Source organism: Canis lupus, chromosome X (assembly GCF_011100685.1).
Source record: "Canis lupus familiaris isolate Mischka breed German Shepherd chromosome X, alternate assembly UU_Cfam_GSD_1.0, whole genome shotgun sequence".
NCBI classification, from domain to species: Eukaryota; Metazoa; Chordata; class Mammalia; order Carnivora; family Canidae; genus Canis; species Canis lupus.
Window position 1 is genome coordinate 103,757,032 of NC_049260.1, and position 17,889 is coordinate 103,774,920.

The 17,889-nt window shown below is 37.7% G+C and overlaps 1 long non-coding RNA gene across 1 annotated transcript in view; it reads right to left on the reverse strand.

Moving 5' to 3' along the window:
• Positions 1-4,690: 4,690 nt before the first annotated feature.
• LOC119878082 overlaps positions 4,691-17,889 on the reverse strand; it is a 119,535-nt gene continuing 106,336 nt past the window's right edge. The window contains exons 3-5 of the long non-coding RNA XR_005386445.1: positions 6,383-6,519; positions 5,466-5,814; positions 4,691-4,750 (exon numbers count right to left, since the gene is read on the reverse strand). This is a non-coding gene — a long non-coding RNA (uncharacterized LOC119878082). The remainder of the gene's footprint in view (positions 4,751-5,465; positions 5,815-6,382; positions 6,520-17,889) is intronic.

Sequence of the window (17,889 nt, forward strand, 5' to 3'; positions counted from 1 at the left end):
TCTGTGAACAGTTAGAGATATAAACACATTAAGTCTCAAATAGCCAACAAAGTAAGTTTACATCAGTAACCTCTGTACATATTTGTTCTAGATTGGTTCTCAAATTACAAATATATTATCGGCTTCTTGAAAAATCTCTTAGAACACAGAGGGTCAAGAACAAATGGAAACACTTTATCCCGGATCCCTCTCTCCCTAGGAAACCACTATTAATAAGCAGCTTGATGAATATGTTGGTTTAAATATTATAAGTGATATACAATTATTCATGAGAGCTAAATAGATTTAGTCTACATCATTATATCCCCATATTCCTCAGCACGATGCTATGCACACACGCATGCATATACACACACAAACTCTAAATGTTTCTATGTCTTCAAAACCATCCTCTTCACACTGTATGTACATGGAATTTGGTGGCATGAATTTTTAACTCAACATTGGACAGTGGGTACTTGCCAAGAGCATTTACTATTCATGAACAACCTGATTTTATGCTTAAGTCACATAGTATTCCTTCATTGTTGATCAAATTATGGGAATAATGTGCATCTGGAAAATAATCAGTAAATTGAGCAAATAGAAAACAGTAAAAAAATGATACTCTAAATCACAGAAACTCAGTAAATATGCCACTGATATTGGATCTATCCCATTCTGCTACTTTATGTTATATTTAGTACATAATTAGTATGTGTGGGCACATGTGTGCAGGCTGTCAGGATTTGCTGGACTTCATGATACATATGGAATACCCTTGCAGTTTAAGTTGCTTCCTTCTATTATTGTTTTCTCAAGTATTATATCACATAAGCCTCTGCATATGGATCAAAATGCTTCAGAAATTGGTATTTTCGGGGACCCTGGGTGGCCTTTGGCTCAGGTCGTGATCCTGGCATCCTGGTATCAAGTCCTACATCAGGCTCCCCAGAGGGAACCTGCTTCTCCTTCTGTCTATGTCTCTGCCTCTCTGTGTCTCTCATGAATAAATAAATAAAATCTTTAAAAAAATAAATTTGTATCTTTTGTTAAGCAGATTTTGTAAATACCATTCCATCTGTATAACAATTAAGTCTGAGGCCTTTAAATCTTGCAGGGACACAGACCCTGCATGTTTTTAAAAGAAAAATAGGGATGCCCGGGTGGCTCAGTGGTTTAGCGCCTGCCTTTGGCCCAGAGCGTGTTCCTGGAATCTCAGGATCCAGTCCCACATCGGGCTCCCTGCATGGAGCCTGCTCCTCCCTCTGCGTCTCTGCCTCTCACTCTCTCTTTGTCTCTCATGAATAAATAAATAAAATCTTAAAAAAAAGAAAAATAGATCTTTTGATATCCTCTTTTCTTAACTGCATATTGGTATAAAGTTGGTTGCTTGATTTTTTTTTAATTTTCAAATGCAAGCTTTTCCCACTTTTGACATTTTGAGATTGTAGGCAAGTATAAAATTAAAACTTGAATCAAGCCAATGGAAACATCACTCTAGAAAGTTAGAAAGTGTTAGCTGTTTGTATGCTTTCCAGATACTTCCCTTGTGCTTAATCACTTTTTTGAATCCTTATGTGTTTGTTTTCAACTTGAATTAATCATGTATGTAATAAGCAGAGAAAGACAGACTTTATTTTTCCATTTCATTTACCTTGTATTAGAAACCTTGGATGATTTGATCTCAAAGTGCCAACACTGCTTTACCTTCCTGGAATCAAAGTTATGGACATCTCTCCTGATAAAGACTCAGAGAATGGATTTCAAACATTCCAAGGGCTTACAAAGACTAACTGCACACAGTAAATGGACTTTTTGCCTCTCCCTGCTATCCACTCTTGCAAAGGAAACCTCAGTGATCTTCCTTGGCCCCAGCTATCTGCTTTCCTGTGGAAATGTGGTTATGTGGTCACTTTTAAGAGACAAGTCTCTGGACAAAGGATATTCCCATCTGAAAGATTAACTGATGTCAGCCAAATGACTTCCAAAGAGTTGATCCAATTGACAATCCTTCTCACCTGGTAGGAACCTGTCCAATTCTATAAATCATTACACAAACTGGGTGATAATGGCTTCATTTTCAGTGGCTTGCTCAGGGTTATGATGAAGAATGAAAGGTATTATGGGAGATCATGTCGAACTGCAATTTAATGTGGTGCTGGTGAGTTTGAAAATCTCTGCTAAAAGACTTCTGCGTTGCATGCCTTTATTTTCTAGGAAGTGCCTGCTTTTTTCTTTGCAACCTTTCTTACTGGGTTTGCTTTTTTTTTTTAACTTTTCATGTGGAAACAGCTTTTGATCTGAAATGAGTATCAATAGGGAGCTGTACTTTGGCTTGGCAATAGTTATAATCTCCTGTTACTGGTCATGGTGTCATGTTTGAATTCCTGGGACTCAGAAAGGTGCTTTAGGCTTCTATCCCCTGGCCAAATATTCTCTTTATGTAAACCAAAATACGTAAACACGGAATTCTTGAGTTTGGGGAATTCCAGGGCTTAGGGCTACCTCACGTCACCCACAATTCTAACTTCAGATAGGGAGTGTTGTCTTCCCACATCTAGCTTCCCCAGTCTAACATACGAGCAAGCCAAACTATTAACTCCAAACAGGTAGTTTACTTATCCGATGCAGGATTTGTCTGCAGGATTTGTCAGCTATCTGCTTAGCTCAAGCACAGCAATAAGGTCAGAGGGCACCTTACACCTTCATTGGGTTCCTGACTATTGAGGCATGTTTTCGCAAATGTCTCCAAATCCCCCTTGGCTGCCCTTCACCAAGAACAGCCTCAAGGACAACTAGAATCCAGTGGCTTCAGATTTGACAAGGAGGGGGCCCAGCTCAAGGCCAGAGTCCACTCAACCTCTTAAAAGGCCAAACCTTTCTTAACTGCTAGTCCCCACAGTTCTAACACCACTGGGTTTTGTCAAACTACTTCCTCTTGGGGGCGGTATTGCCCTGGAAAAGCCAATTAACCCACCTCCCTGGGAACCACCCCCTCCCCCCCCATTAAAAAAAAAAAAAACCCACCAAGCAACAAAGGAGTCAGGAAACAAAGTTGTCTAGCCATTTGCCCAGTTTGGGGGAAAGCTACTAGAAAAGATAAACTTTAGCTCCTAGTTTACCTCAAAAATCAGAGACCTAAACCACCTACCCTCATCAACCATGTTTTCAAGAATTTCATTTCCATTCTACCAAGGCTTTGTAGGTCTGCTCTTCACTCAGCTTTGATCCCCAACATTTTCCCATGTTATTTGCTTCAGTTGGTTAATTCCTAGGGATCCAGGGCTAAGGGAGTAAAGAAAATGATGGGAATAAGGGCCTGGAGAAGAGCAAATCTCCCGCACCAGGCCACGTGGCTCCTGACTTATCTCAGTGCCAGGTTCCCTGAAAGTCCTCCTCCATTTTCTGCAAGAGCACCTGGCCTTGCCTGTGTGGTGGGAGGGAACCATTTGGCTAGAACCCCAAGAGCAGGGTCCAGAGCACTCGCAAATCTGATTTCCATACTGATTTCCATACAATGTTCCACTTGGAGTGACAAATATACTGGAACATATATAAATTCCAGTCAGAAGGGGCATTATTTTGCTCATAGTTTCATCATTTAACAATGGAACACAACCATATTCCAATGCATGTGATTAGGACTTTCAAAGGCTTCCTGTGATTTTTAAATTATTATTATTACGTATGTGCATGCCATTAATTGTTAGGGATCAGTTTTGTTGTGTTTTCTCATATGTAACCAAAACATAGTGCTTGCGCAAAGGATTCAGAAAAAAACCATAAGTAAAAGTACTTGTCATAAAATATTGTATTGAGCACTGATAACCTTTCACACATTTACCTCCAATCTTTCAACACACATACACAGTTTTGTATTCATGTAATAAACTATAATAAATTTTCATTTAAATTGGATTTATGAAGTCCTCACGTTTTAGATTCAAAATTTTCACTTCTAATTCTTTGGTAGTTTGAAATTATTGTGAAACATTTGCAAGACCTGGATTTTAGACAATAAATATTTGCAAAGAACTACTTGATTGACTCATTACTTAAGAATATTAATTAGGTTCGCACTTAATCTAGTTTCATTCATACACAGGACATCAAATGCCTATAATGCCACCACTCAATAATCTTATCTTGAGACTTGCCTTACCTGATCATTAATATAATGCCATGTATATGTTCTAAAACTAATATTGGAACAGACACTAAATACCCATTTCTCAGAACATTAGGGTTTCTTTTACACTTCGCAAAATTTACACCAAATTTTTTATCTTAAAATTATTTTTAAAAACTGCTAAGAAAAACACAATTCAATAAATGAAGGTTAAAACTGTGGTCTCTAAAATTCAGTCACCCAGATGTGTACTCTAAGAAAACTTTTAGATAGATACATGCACATCCTTTACATGCAGCTCTAATTTTTCATTAATGCTTTCTTTCATATAAATGTAAATACGGATATAAATATGCTGACAGAATTTCACATTGAAAAGCATGTATACTATAACACTGAACATCGTTGTGAATATATTGCTTTTTAAAATGTTCGCATATATGCGCATTTTATATAAAAATACATATATAGGGATGCCTGGGTGGCTCAGCAGTTGAGCGTCTGCCTTTGGCCCAAGGCGTGATCCTGGAGTCCCATGATTGAGTCCCACGTCGGGCTCCCTGCATGGAGCCTGCTTCTCCCTCTGCCTGTGTCTCCGCCTTTCTCTCTCTGTGTCTCTCATGAATGGATACATAGAATCTTTAAAAAAATACATATATATGCATATATAAATGTTACACAGGTACGCTTCTCTTTAAATATAGTAGATGCATACTGGGTACAGATTTGCACAGTCTTGAGCACTACTCTAAGCAATTTGCATACTTGCCTATCAGTATGTATTTTTGAGTGCTTGAGAATATTTTTATGTTTACCATAGAAAACCTTTCTACTACAAGAAATTACAAAAGTTATTCTTGCTGCTGGCAGAGCATTCAATTTTTTTAAAAAGATTTTATTTATTTATTCATGAGAGACACAGAGAGAGAGAGAGGCAGAGACACAGGCAGAGGGAAAAGCAGGCTCCATGCTGGGAGCCCCACGCGGGACTCGATCCCGGATCTCCAGGATCGCGCCCTGGGCCAAAGGCAGGCGCGCGAAACCGCTGAGCCACCCAGGGATCCCCAAATTTTAAGAAATTATAAAGTAGAAAACAAATGGTACCTCGATCAGAAGAAATAACCACTTAAAAAATTGCCATGCATTCTTATCTCTTCACTTTGCACATATATGTACTTTTTAAAAATAATGGTCAAATTCCCTTCTACTTTAAGCATGAAAACAAGTTTTCCTACCATGCATCTTGAATGCTTTTAGAAACATCATCAAATACTCTTTGGAATTTCAACATGTCTTAAAATTTTGCCACCTGTTTTTACATTTCTAGAAACAATTATGCTTCTTTACAATGTACCTGCTCCAACAGCCATGTATGAAGTGAGGCGAGGTCACAGGTAATGCCACCTCCAGCAGAAAAGGACTTTTGAAATGTGGGTTCATCTTCATTCTTCTTCACTTGTTTTTGGTTCCCATCAGTTTGTGCAAAGCCTGACCTTGTAGCAGAAGTACTAACTGTTCTTGGCTTGGCTAGGTGGTTCCATATGTCTCCAGACTCTCCCAGCTCCAATTTGGGTGCATCTGAGATCTCCAGCAAGCACACTGGGCGGTGCTATAAGCCACCAGGAATTGTCCTGTCCGCTCAGATTCTGCTACCAAAAAGGTCCAGCATCCCAGAGTAAGCGAACACCACGTGCTCAGAGAGGCTGGGAGAAAAGACCCACAGGCTCAGTACTTTGTTAGTGGCTTCCTCTGGTCCCGCCCACACAGGGCGAATACCAAGAACCCATCCCACAACTTCCTGTGCTCTGACTTCCTGGCTGCTGCTGGCAGCCCTGCCTCCGCACCAGCCACCTCTGACACCTGAACCCCACCTTTATTCAGAGATCAAGGAGGCCTCTGGTGGAGGCACTGAGCCCAAGTTCCGGGCCCAGCCAGTTAACCTCCCCACTGAATGGACCTTTCCAAAGTAAAAGTCATTTCAGAGAAGCCTTGGGGCTTTTTCCAGAGATTTCCTCACGATGGCAGTGTTGCTCCAGAAATTCTATCTAAGACTACCCACATGCCCTCTTCTCCCGCCCGACCGGTGTGAAAAAAATATGACCAGAGACAAAGGCGGCAGGAAATATGGCTTCCTTGCTTCTTGCCCAGTTTGAAGAAACCTGCTCACACTCTCGTGATTTTGCTTTTGATTTCCATTGGCAATCACACTGGAGCCTGAATCTGCACTCTCATCAGGCATCTTTTCCATTCAAGAACTCAATTTCCACTTACCTAGTCTCTGCCCTTCTACTTTTTCTTCACTCAGCACTCTATCTCCAGTGTTTTCTCTTGGTACCAAATTATCTTGGGATATCAGGGAACAAACCTCAGGGATCCAGGCCTAAGGGGGTAATGGTTGCACCTAAGGGCTTGGAAAAGAGCAAATCTCAGCACCAATAGAAGTTTTGACCTGGCTCACTTCCCAAATACCCTAGGAATCCTCCTCCATTTTCTGGCAAGGGCATTAGTCCTTGATGTATCTAGGGAGAAGCAATTCGTTGTCTGGAACCCCAAGAAAAATATCTGGATGGCTCTCAAGATTGCATGCTACTCCTAAAATTGTCCATATCCTCAAATATGTTTAAATACCAGTCAGAGGGGACATGATTTAGCCTCATGGTTTCATCATTTAACATTGGAACACAGGTATATTCAGTATTTTCCCTATGACTTTATTGTGTAAGTGCATGTCAGTGATTATGTCTTCGGGATCAGTTATATAGCATTTTCTCCAAAGTAACTAAGACATGATGCTTGCAAAGAATTCAAAAAATAACTGCATGCCCATCAAGAGTAAAGTGCTGCCATAAACACTACCTGTTATTACCATTGATAAACACTTGGATTTTGTCTCAGCATACACATAAAAACTCTGTTTCCATGAAGTCATGCATTAATTTCAATATACACCCAGGAACAGGTATACTTAGCTTCATACACAACAATAAGCTTACATTAAAATGAGATATCTGTGTATGTCCTAGTTTGGATCATATTTTCATGAAAAATTTTCAAGACCTGAGTTTTTGTAAATAAAACATCAGCAAAGTGTTTGTGGATTGCCACATTCACTAAAAATATTAGGATCTCAATGAAGAAATGTTTAGATCATAAGACACTTATTTAACAACTGGAAATTTAATGTCTATGATGCCACCTCTCAGTTATGATTTGAAGATTACATTTTCTAATCTCTACTATGCTAACATATATGTAATATATGTGTATATATATATATATATATATATATATATATATATATATTTAAAGATTTTACCTATTTGAGAGAGAAAGAGAGTGAGTGAGTGAGTGAGAAAGAGAGAAGGAGCAGAGGGAGGAGGAGGGAGAAGACTTCCCACTGAGCAGGGAGCCCAGCATGGCTCATCCCAGGACTCTGGGATCATGACCTGAGCTGAGGGCAGACACTTAACTGACTGAGCCACCCAGGCACCTTTATATATACGTTCTTAAATAAATATTGAATCACAACGACACAAGTGTGCCTCAGAAAATATAGGATTTTTCCCCTTCTCAAAAAATTTAACCTACATTTTTATTTAAAATGTTATCTTGGGGAGCCTGAGTGGCTCAGTTGGGCATCCAACTCTTGATTTTGGCTTAGGTCATGATCTCAGGGTCGTAGTATTGAGCACCCAATCAGCTCTGTGCTGGGCATGGAGCCTGCTTAAGGTTCTCTCTCTCCCTCTCTTTCTCCTTCTCCCACCCTGGAATAAACTAAACAACTAAAATAAAATAAAATAAAATAAAATTTAATCTTAATATTTTATTTATTAAAAATAGACTACATTGCTGGGATGGCTGGGTGGCTCAGCGGGTGGCTCAGCAGTTGAGCATCTGCCTTTGGCTCAAGGCATGATCCTCGAGTTCTGGGAGCCAGTCCCACATCAAGTTCCTTGCATGGAGCCTTCTTCTCCCTCCGCCTGTCTCTCTGCCTATCTCTGTGTCTCCCACGAATAAATAAAATCTTTTAAAAAATAGACTACATTGCTGAATAAATAAATAAAGTCTGTGTGCACATCATTTTAACACTGTGATCCAGGTGTATTCTATCAAGTACAAGTCTTTGTATTCTATCAAAGCTTCAAGGTGAAAGTATTTGCATTTTTTATAGTTATCAATAATCTTTCATCAATGTTTCCCTTTGTATTTGTTTATTTACTAAAACTTAGGTCTCACAAATTGTTCATGATAATGACAAACTGTCTAGGAAACAGAAATGAAAATATGATTCAAAACATGATGTATGAATAATTCCATTTTAATGTAAATGCATTGTTGTTTATGAAGCAAAATATCAGTTTGTATACGTATACACACACAGGCATACCTCAGAGATATTGTGGGTTCAGTTCCAGACCACCACAGTAAAGCAAATATCACAATGAAGTGAGTCAAATAATATTTTTGGTTTCCTACTGCATATAAAAATTATATTTACATTATAGTGTAGTCTGTTATAGGTACAATAGCATTATGTCTAAAACAAGTGTATAACTTAATTTACAAATACTGTATTGCTAAAAATGCTAACTATCATCTGAATGAATTGGAATCACTGATCACAGACGACCATAACAAAGATAATAATAATAAAAAATTTTGAAATATTACAAGAATTACTAAAATGTGACACAGAGACATGAAGTAAGCCAATGTTATTGGAAAAAATGGTGCCTACTGATTTGCTCAATGCAGGGTTGCCACAAACCTTCAATTCACAAATAATGCAGTATGTGTGAAGCTCAATAGAGTGCCGCACAATAAAATCAGATATACCTCTATATGCATCGCATACACATATATACACAAACATACGCCCAAGTTATTGGATATATTTATTGGATAATAAATGCCCAAGTTATATGTCCATATGGACACAGAGGGTGAAGTTTGGGTGAAGTTGAATTGCATTCTTATTGTAACAATTACCATTATTAAAAATACATAATTTTTATGCATGTGTACACATATAGACAGATATATACAAATATACTCAAATGTGTGTTTGTTTCTCTTTAAACATAATTGAACACATGCTGAAGGTAGTTTTGAACAAAATCTTCATCATTATTTGATACAATTTTCATATATTCATATACATATATATTTAGAGAACTTGGAATTTCTTTATTCTCTTGTTGGAAGAGCCTTATTATCCAAGAGATTTACAAAAGGAATACCTGCTTCAGGCAAACTGTGGAAATTTTGAGAAATCAGAAGGTCAAAAATAAAGGTAGTGCATTCCCAACAAGAATAAAGACTGTTAAAAAGTCATTCTCACCTCAAGCTTATATAATATACTAATAACTTTTATTTTTTAATAATAAATTTATTTTTATTGGTGTTCAATTTGCCAAAATACAGAATAACACCCAGTGCTCATCCCGTCAAGTGCCCCCCTCAGTGCCCGTCACCCATTCACCCCCAACCCCTGCCCTCCTCCCCTAGTTCGTTTCCCAGAGTTAGGAGTCTTTATGTTCTGTCTCCCTTTCTGATATTTCCTACCCATTTCTTCTCCCTTCCCTTCTATTCCTTTTCACTATTATTTATATAACTTTTAAAAAACAAAATTGAAATTCCTTCATACTTCTGGTATTCAAATATATTTTCTGCACTTATTGTAACTGGAGTACTTTCCGGACATCATTAAATGTTCTTTGAGGGATCCCTGGGTGGCGCAGCGGTTTGGCGCCTGCCTTTGGCCCAGGGTGCGATCCTGGAGGCCCGGGATCGAATCCCACATCGGGCTCCCGGTGCATGGAGCCTGCTTCTCCCTCTGCCTGTGTCTCTGACTCTCTCTCTCTCTCTGTGACTGTCATAAATAAATAAAAATAAATAAATAAATAAATGTTCTTTGAAATACTGGTAGTTTTAAAAGAGTAGGCTCTTACGTTTAGAATTTCTCAAAATTAGACATGCTTCTTTTTTAAAAAAGATTTATTTGTTTATTTTAGAGAGACAGAGAGAGCATGAGCAAGCAGAGGGAGAGGGAGACAAGCAGACTCTTCGCTGAGTGCAGAGCCTGACATAGAACTCTATCCCAGGGCTCTGAGATCATGACCTGAGCCAAAATTAAGAGTCAGCCATGCCACCTAATGGACTGAGCCACCCAGACGCCCCTCAAAATTAGACATGCTTCTTAACAATAAGCCCAGGTACAGTAGCCATTTATAAAGAAGTGCAGGAATTCACAGGTAATGCCCTCTCAAACAGAGAAAGACTTGTAAAATATGGTGTATCCTCAATCCTATTGTATATGCTCATATACATTCCTTAGGTCTTAGGAGGTCAATGTAGCAAGTTGTCACCAATAATTTTTTCTGTACATATTTGTTCCAGATTTGCTATTGAATTATAATATAAACATTGTGAAGAACCTTAAAGAATACACAAATCTCTGGAAGATATATGGAAACACCTTGTCCCAATTGAGCTATCCCAAGGGAACCACTATGGACAGCTTAATGGGTACCTTTGTTTAAATGTTGTAAACAAGATGTACAACTATGCAGGAAAGCTGATATTATTTAATTAAATAAATGTAGCCTACTGTTCATTAATAAACTCTCCTTATTTGCTCACAAGGTGCTTAAAACACACAAACACTCACCCACAGATAAGACACAGAGAGAGAGAGGCAGAGACACAGGCAGAGGGAGAAGCAGGCTTCCTGCAGGGAGCCCGATGTGGGATTCAATCTCAGGACCCCAGGATCACCCCCTGGGCTGAAGGCAGATGCTCAACCACTGAGCCACCCAGGCATCCCTCTTTTCCTATAACTTTCAACCGACATGATCTATATATGGTATTTTCTTGTGGTTTGAAATTTTTCCTTTTTTCATGCTTTTCTCAAGCCTTTTATGGCAAAGGACATTTGAAATATTATTAAATCCAAGAAAACTGGATTTTATGTTAAATAATAATTTGCTCAAAGACTTTGGACACATGACTATTAAAGGTAGGACATATAATCATTCCAGCATGCACACAGAACTGTGTATATTTTTATAGAAAAACAGCATTTTGCAATAATGATCCTTTATAAATTGCAGTTTCATTAAATTTATATTGGGACCATTTTTTCTTATGTTCTGTACATTTCAAAAGCATCTCTTATTGTGTTCAAAATTTCAATCCTTGACACAGGTCTAATTAAAATCTGTAGGTTCTACTTTATATTCTTTTTTCCTCCCAGCTTTGCTGAGATATAATTACCACATAATCTACCTTTCATTCTTGAGAGGTAGATCGTAGCAGTAGTTTGCTTAGAAGACCTCCAGATCCTTTGTTTTGTGCATATTCACTCTTAGAATTCAAATGTGTTTATGGTTGTAGGCAATCATAAAGTAGAGAAAACAGTCTTTGATTTTCTCTTTCTTTTTCTTAGCAAACTGAGAGGTTTGATCTCAAAAGTCCAAAAACTTGATATACTCATCCAAATCAATGGTATGAGATACAGAGATTACAATTTAGTCTTTATGAAGTCTGAAGAAGATTCCCTTATATGCTTATAGGAATATGTGTGTGTATGCAATCTGAAACTTTAGATGTACATAGAAGCATGAATATGTGACCCATAACCAAGAGAAAAATTAGTCAATAGAACCTGGCCCAGATATCGCCAAAGACATTGAATGAACAAATACAGACATGAAAAGAGCTCTTAGAGACACCTGGGTGGCTCAGCAGTTAAGTGTCTGCCTTTGGCTCAAGGTATGATCCTGGAGTCTCTGGATCAAGTCCCACATTGGGCTCCCTGCATGGAGCCTGCTTCTCCCCCTGCCTGTGTCTCTGCCTCTGTGTGTGTATGTGTGTGTGTGTGTGTGTGTGTGTGTGTGTGTGTCTCATGAATAAATAAATAAAATATTTTTTTAAAAAGAGCCATTACAAATACATTTGCAGATTTAAAGGAAAGTCTGACAACAAAAAGGAAGCAAAACAAAAGTAAATTAACAAATAGAAACTTAAAACCAGTACTAAATGGAAATTATAAAATTAAAAGATTATATGAAATGAAAAATTCACTGGATGCTGAATACCATGTTCAACAGTGCATAAAAAATATCAGTGAAGATGAAACATAACTATAATCATCTGATCTTAAGCATAAAGATAAATGAGTCTCCATGGAAAGAGTCTCCATGACTTTTGAGATAATATCAAACCAACATTCATGTACCTTGAGTTCATGAAGGAAAAGAGAGAAATGGCAAGAGTAGAAGGCAGAAAAAATTTTGCAAAAATAAAAGTCATTTTTCAGATTCAGTAAAAATGGTAAATGTTCTGATTGAGGAAGGTCAAATAACCCAAACAACACAAAGAAGACTGAAATAAGGAAAAACACAGTTACATTTCTGAATGCCTTCTAAAGTTAAGGCAAAATAAAAACGTCAAACAGAAGCTGATGGAATTAGTCACCAGCACACCTGCTCTAGAATAAATGCTAAAGGAAATGCTTCACACTGAAGTTTAATGATAACATATGGAAACTCTGGACTACAAAGAAGAGATGAAGAATTCTGGAAAAAAATAAATATGCAGATAAATTATGAAACAGGCTTTATATATTCTCAATTTCTTTAAAGGAAATTGACTACATAAATAAAAATAACAATGGGGTACCCGGGGGACTCAGATAGTTAAGTGTCTGCCTCCAGCTCAGGTCATGATCTCCCCGTCCTGGGATTGAGCCAGTGGCTTCCCACTCAGTAGAGAGTCGGCTTCTTCCTCTCCCTCAGCCCCTTCCTCTACTTGTGCTCTCTCTCTCAAATAAATAAAGTATTTTAAATATATAAATACATACATACATAAAACACGTAGTAGTAAAATGTTTGGAAATAAAACCAGAATATTTGAGTAGAGAAACATCCTCTTATAGCTTTATTGCATAAACTAGTAAAATATTTGACAGTAGAATATCATAAAGGTTTTGTATTTTAATCTCTAGCATTTACCACAGATAGTGGTATATCTAGTAAGTCAAGAGAGGGAGTAAGAGGGTACGTTAAAAGGGACCTATGGATGTCTGGGTGGCTCAGTGGTTGAGTGTCTGCCTTTGGCTTAGGTCATGATCCTGGGGTCCTTGGATGGAGTCCATCAGGCTCCCAGCAGGGAGCCTGTGTCTCACTCTGCCTATGTCTCTGCCTCTCACTCTGTGTCTCTCATGATAAATAAAATCTTTTTTTTTTTTTTTTTTTTTTTTAAGCACCTAAAGCGCAGCCCAGGTGGCTCAGTGGTTTAGTGCCACCTTTGGACCAGAGCCTGATCCTGGAGACCTGGGATCGAGTCCTACGTGGAGCTCCCTGCATGGAGCCTGCTTCTCCCTCTGTCTGTGTCTCTGCCTCTCTCTCTCTCCCTCTGTGTCTCTCATGAGTAAATAAATAAAATCTTTTAAAAAATAAAAATGAAAAAAAAATAAATGGCACCTAAATAATTAGAAGACAGAAGAAAGACCAGATGAGACTAATAGACAAGATTGCAAAATGGTAAGTGTGAGCCCAACCATATGAATATAAATATAAATGGACTAAACTCCAATCATATTTAAAAGGCAGAAACTGCCAATATGGATAAGTAAGGAAAACCCATTCATATGATTGATGTTTAATAGACGTTAAATCTGCAGAACATAGACTAAAATTAAGTGAAAAAGTTCTATCATACAAACACTAATCATAATAAAGCTAAAGTAGCTATATAAATGTCATGGAAGTAGATTTCAGGACAAAACATATTATCAGAGGGGAAGAAGGATATTTCATAATAATGAAAGATTAATTCATCAAGGAAATAGGGCATTGTTAAACATATTAGACTAAAACAGAGTTTCCAAAATTATTAAGCAAATATTGAGAGAACTAAAGGAAGATACATACCAATCAACAATTATAGTTGGCAATTTCATACTCCTCTCCCAGTAATTAGATAAGCAAGTAGACAGAAAATCAGTAAGAATAGAGGAGGCTTGAGTTATAGTATCAACCAAATTAATGTAATGACTTACATAAACACTCTGCACAGCAATGGAAAAATACATGTTCTCTTTAAATGCACATGGAACAATCACCAGTAAAGACCAATTTCTCAGGAATAAAAACAAGTGTCAAATTTTGAAAGGACTGAAATTATTCAGAATATGTTTTTTGACTACAACAAAAATAAATTGAACTAAAAAACTAAAGATATATGAAAAATCTCCAAATATTTTCAAATTAGACAACCCATTTCCAAGTAACTCATGGGTTAAAAAAGAAGAAATACAATGGAATTTTTAAATATTTTTGAATTGCAAATGATGAAAATAATATGAGCTATATTGAGCTATAATATATAGCTATAAAATGGATGTTTTAAAACCAGCGATTGAAGCTTCCACCTTAAGGAGCTCAAAAAAGCAAATTAACCTTAATAAAAGTAAAAGAAAAGAGATAACAAATAAAAGGGTAAAAATAAATTAGAAAATGGACAAACAATAAAAAATTAATGATATTATATGTATCCTTAACTTTTCATAATGTACCTAGAGTCCAAAGTTTACCACTTCATGCAGAATAGAGAAGCTCTACAACAATAATTGTCCATTTACCATTTTCTGATGTCCTTTATGCTGTAGTTGTCACATGTAATTCCTCTATATGCATTATAAATCCCATGAAATGTTGCAATTTTTGCTTTAATCATTCATATGTATTTTAAGGAAACTAAGTAGAAATACAGTTTTGGTATTTACCCAATTATTGAAATTTCTTTTTTAAAAAATATTATATTTATTTATTTCAGAGAAGGAGAGTATGAGTGGAGGAAGGGGCAGAGGAAGAGGGAGAGGGAGAAGCAGACTCCCCGCTGAGCAGGGAGCCCTAGGTGGGGCTCGATTCCAGGACCCTAGGATCATGACCTGAGCTGAAGGCAGATGCTTAACCAACTGAGTCACCCAGGTGCCCCCAAAATTTCTAATGTCCTTTATTAGCTCCTGAAGATCCGTGTAACCTATCTGGTATCTTCCTCAGCCTGTAGAATATCCTAGAGCATTTATCTTAGCACATGTCTACTGGTGACAAATAATCCTGGTTTCATTTTGTCTGAAAACATTTATTTCACCTTTATTTGTGGAGGATATTTTCAACAGATAACAGAATTCTGAGTTGATTTTTTTCCCCCATCAACACTTTCCAGAAGGTCTTCCATTGTCTTCCAGCCTCTGTACTTACTGATGAGAAATCCATAGCTATCTGGATAAGGCATGTAATATATGACAGCGGTAGCATTTCAAGTCTATGGGGAAATGACTGCCTTTTTGATAAGGGGTCTCAGAGCCATTGAGGATCCATGTGCACAAATGAAACTTTTTTCCTCCCTCACACTATATAAAAAACTCAATTCCATAGTCCCTTTTCAGGTAGTCAGAGAAGGTAAATTCATCATAAACTCATACTGGTACTATGGAAAGGCCATGAAATAAAGTGGTCTTTATGGATTTATGAGATAAGACTGACTGTCTCAACAGGAGTTGGAAAACCATGGCCTACCCAATTAATCTGACCAGTGACCTGTATCTATAAGGTCTGAAAGCTAAGAATAGTTTTAAATTTTTTAAATGGTTTTTTAAAAAAACAAAGAATCTATAACAGAGACTATATATGACCTGCAAAGCTTAAGTTATTTACTATCTGGCCCTTTACAGAAAGAGTTTGCTGTTCCCTGCATCTAGGACTGAATATATTTTCACCCACATTGTTTCCTACTTAGAGAAAGGGCATTTTCTGGAAACCTCACTGTGGTCAAACCTACCTTTTCTTCATGAGGATGGCATCACTGAAGGAATATGATGGTCCAGACTAGTATTCATGTTAGGCCAGGACCCAGGAGTATACTAGAATGACCTCTGGACATAAGTTATAACTTTATTTATGATATAATTTTATATGAAACCAACAGAATTCATTCCTGAGTGAAAGACAGAGGCCTAGTGAATTGAGGGTAGGTGGTCACACTTTCTGGAGAGCCTCTCAGATCACTGGCACACAGAATCAAGGGAGCACTTTCTATCTTCAGGTCTTCATCTCTCAACAAGCTGAGCAGACCAGAAAACAAAGGAGAATGCAAAAGACCACTGGGATCTTGGTTCAGGGACTATCATGGAGTCAAAGTGCAGCTGGGAGCTACAGAACCAGGGTGTTGATGTTGAGGGCTCCATGCTCAGCACGGAGTCTGCTCGTCCCTCTCTCTCTGCTCTCAATCTCTTTCTCTCTCTCAAATAAACAAATAAAATCTTTTAAAATAAAATAAGAGTTGTCTGGGTGTTGGCCATCTGGGGTACTAGGGAAGGGAGGAGTGGGGAGTGGCTATCACACATCTTTCTGCATCCAGGTTTTGGAAGATGTGGGGGAAGGACCACAAATGGCAATTACAGGGAAGGCAAGAGTGGAGAGGGCAGAAAGAGAAAGGAGGACGGAAGAAAGAGGCATACACTTGAAACCCCTATAACATCTTGTGTCAACTCTTCTCCAATTTAAAAGAAAACAATGAAAAACAGCAAAAAAAATCTCACAAAAGAATAAAAAAAGAAAGCGAACTCCCCCACACACTGTCCCCCCCTTGCATGCACATATGCACACACGCACAGAACCACATTCATTAATACCTCCAACCTCATTCTCCCAGAATGATCTGTTTTCTTTTTTCCCCCGATTCACATTTATGAAGCTAAATTATATCCACTGATGATCACCAGTGCCAACAGATAACAGGAAACAGATAAATGACTCCAGTGGCCATTTTATAAGTGAAGCTGTCTATTCATGTCCATTCATTTAACAGGCCCAGTGTTACAATCCCCCATTTAGTCTCTGAATTATAATGTATATTACTTGGTAACAACACCAGGGTTTTTCACAGAATAAGAGATTTCTCTTTCTCACATTTATTTTTATTTTTAAAAACAAATAATATTCCAAGGTAAGAGGGTCCGAGTTAGAGTGAAGGTCTGGGATTAGTTGTGTATTAAGACTGACTTCCCAAATTGCTCAGTAATTAAGAATAGTAATTTTTAAGTAGGATATGGTACAGCATAGAGGATTTCATTATGAGCTTATGAGTGGAGATAAGGTGAGGTTGAGGGTTTTTGTCAGTGCAGTGATGTGATAATGAATAGCTATGAAGAGTGTCAGAAAAGGGGACTAGGTCAGGGTTGAAGAAGACTATTTTGCATTTTCCTTGCAAATGTTTTAAAAGTGATTTTTGCAGACAGTAGATCATTTTGTTTCAGATATGTGGTAAGGGTTAGGCATGCTTGTTTCAAACATCACTTAATTTTTAAAACTATGATTTTATTTATATTAACAGATGATGTGGGGGGCTAGGGTAAAGCCAGCACCCGGGACACAAGAATCAGTTCTGTCTGTTGTGTTACTAGGTAATTTTGGAAAGTGGGGAATTCATAGAACACATAGAACAGCATGGTTCTCGGGGGGATGTGAAGATTAGGAAGACTGGCAGGTATGATGTAAGGCTCAGTGACGAATGATGGTCACGTGTATGGTGAGCATAGCAGAAGTTCTTTTTTTGGCAGGGGTGGAATACATGATAAGATAAAGTAGTGGATTTACTGAAAATGGAAGAATTACACAGCAGCTGTCGATGGTGTGAATAAGGATCAGAGATTTCTGTTCATAATATCACCAGTAGTAAAAAGGGTGATGTAAAGCAAGATGATGGTTAGG